Source organism: Ixodes scapularis, unplaced genomic scaffold (genome assembly GCF_016920785.2).
Source record: "Ixodes scapularis isolate PalLabHiFi unplaced genomic scaffold, ASM1692078v2 PGA_scaffold2__306_contigs__length_199485367, whole genome shotgun sequence".
Classification (NCBI taxonomy): Eukaryota; Metazoa; Arthropoda; class Arachnida; order Ixodida; family Ixodidae; genus Ixodes; species Ixodes scapularis.
This window is the reverse complement of record NW_024609857.1, coordinates 118,888,944-118,891,598: the sequence shown is the minus strand read 5'-3', so window position 1 is coordinate 118,891,598 and position 2,655 is coordinate 118,888,944. Positions and strand designations below refer to the sequence as shown.

Sequence of the window (2,655 nt, the reverse complement as noted above, 5' to 3'; positions counted from 1 at the left end):
CACCGGTCCACCTCTTGTATGTCTTTCGGAAATGCATGCAGTATAATGTCTTCTTCAGTTGCTGAAATACGGGGACAGTCCCTTACACAGCACCTAGGCATTGTAGGTGGTCATGTCAATTCACTGACTCCCGTTTTTCCACCTTTGCAGCAATATTAAGCGATGAATTGCAAATAAAAGAAAAGCTTGGATCGCTCGTGAAGGTGCGGAGAATAACAAAAATATTTTAGAACAATATTACACGCGGTCGCGGCAAGCACGAGGAGTGATTCAACTTACGTGGCTTCCGGCGATGCCTTCCTTCTCACCGCCGCAACATCTTGCGGTACATGGTTACGTGACAGGACACTGGCGGCCACTTTGGATGGGGCTGCGTATTTCTATTTTTATATAAAAAAACTACGCAACTCTATAGTGAAACAATAGTTTGGTGATGTCCTGATACACCATCTTAACGCCTAGCATGAAAAAAAAATTGTATTGGCGTGTCAAAGGCTTTTTAATGACACTCGGTGCAAAGAGAAAACAGTAAAGATATATATATATATACGTATATTTGCTCATTACAGAAGCTGAAAAGGAAAACGGGCCACGTAGAATATACACAGGCATCGCATTACACCGCATGCTATTAAAGGCATGCACAATAACACCCCGGCGAAAGACAACAGTAGAAACAAACTAGACCATATATGCACATTTTGGCATATCTCACACTTTAAACATATAACATAAATAGCAGTCAATTACAAAAATACGACTTCCAAGATACCACATAAATAAAACTTTGCAGAGAAATTGTTGGTTCACAGATATATTTACATCCGCCTGCAACTTCTAGTACAAAATGAATCAAAGAACAAAGCGAAATAAAAGATCAAACCAAGCTGAGTAAAAAAATAAAAAAAAGGCATGGTTTGAGGATGCAGCACCACTGATGGGAAAACAGGACTCGCTTGGTGAAGTTATGACGCACATATTCCCCACGGGATATTTCCGTAATGGGGCGGGCCAGGTGTCGCAACCGCAGTGTGACACATTTCTTAATTAATGATTGCCATGACATGTGGCACTGCATGCATCGGCTAATCATTGACATGAGCCGGGTTAAAAAACTATCTGCATGTTTCTCGTAAAACGCTTTGTAGGCGAGAAAAGTCAACTCAGTTGCACTGATTTTTGCGGCTCCAATTTCAGTGGCCACCTTGTAGATTTTTTTCTGTTTTCTGCAGGATCTGGCAAACGAGGTTGAAGGGGTGCACAAGCCTGCCATTGTCCCTGATGATAAAGAGGACTCCTGTCGCGCTATCATCCAGGAGCATACTCACTCATGATGCGCAGCTCAGCGTCTTCGTGACTTGACGGCTGACGAAGCCCCCATGTACTTCACAACTTCAGAGCAGAACTCTGACAGGGTGTCCACGCCTAACTCTTAGACCACGGCTATATCGTCACCCTCTTGGTAATCCCCGGCATCAAGAGCAGGGTTGATTGTACCCTGGCTGACCGTCAGGCTCTCCCCTTCGAGGTCAGGTGCCACGTTGGCGGAACTGGGGGCTTCCACACCAGCGTGTACCAGTAGCTTCCTGTAGACCTGCCAGAACTGGGCAGCTGATGGGTTATTGTTCCAGTCGTCTCTTTGCCGCACGCAGCTGAAGAACATCCCCAGGTGGTGCTAGCTCGTCCGATAGGAGCACAGATAGCCAAGAAAGGGAGGCATGAGAGAAGACAATTTATTTAGTAACATAAATTTTGTGCTCAATAGTCTGTTGCAGGTTGAAGGGCAATTCGGCTTCATTTATGTTTTTGAAAAAAAAAAATGCAGTGTCTTCAGTGTCACCTAGAAAGACCGCACGTCCAATATTACGACGTAGTTTTGTATAAATGTTTCTTAAACGGTCCGGCAAACTTTAAACTCGCCATGTTACCGAAATCGACTGACACGAGCGGACGAATCGAGGCGCAACCAACAGCGCACTCAAGGCTACGGCGTGGGCGAAGCCAACATTGACAGGCACGTCATCACCATTGCCCCCTTTTGTTCGTTTTTGCCTCTCTGGCCAAGTGTAACAGGTGACGTCAGCAACGTTTCCTCTCGACGCTCAGCGGTGTCCACGTGGCGACGCGCAGCGCAGCGCACTTCTTAGGAGCCGTTCGGCCGCCCCGCCGTTACCGCCGTCGTATTCTCACCGTTTGTGATTATTGTATCTCTTAGTTTCGTCCACACTACAGACACTAGGTGCGCAGACTTATGCTGCAGTTGTGCAGACGTCGCCGAATGTCGTAGACATCAAAACTTGGTGAAGAGTGCGATGCAGATGACACTTGCGCCTGGTGGCACATGACCACCACAATCCCGCCCGTTGTTGCGTAGAGGATCACGTGACATGTCGGGCCACGTGTTAGCCATACTTTTGGCGGCCCGAGGCCGATGTTGCCAGACAGAGTAGAAGTTTCGGTTTCGATTTTTGCTCGTGTTTAAAATTAGATTTAAAAAGATACATCCCATTTTTTGTGCAGCAAATGGCGTAGTGTCTTTTACTGGGGCTTTTTAATGCGAAATCACTCCAGCTAAAGCTTCGCTTGGCAGAGGCTGCAATCCCAACATTATCCGCCGCCGCGGGTGACAACGGTACAGGTCCAGAGCCGTCGTTC

General features: G+C 46.8%; 1 pseudogene; it reads right to left on the bottom strand.

Annotated features, from left to right (window-relative positions):
• Window positions 1–877: 877 nt before the first annotated feature.
• Window positions 878–1,663, bottom strand: LOC115314555 (annotated as a pseudogene).
• Window positions 1,664–2,655: the final 992 nt, after the last annotated feature.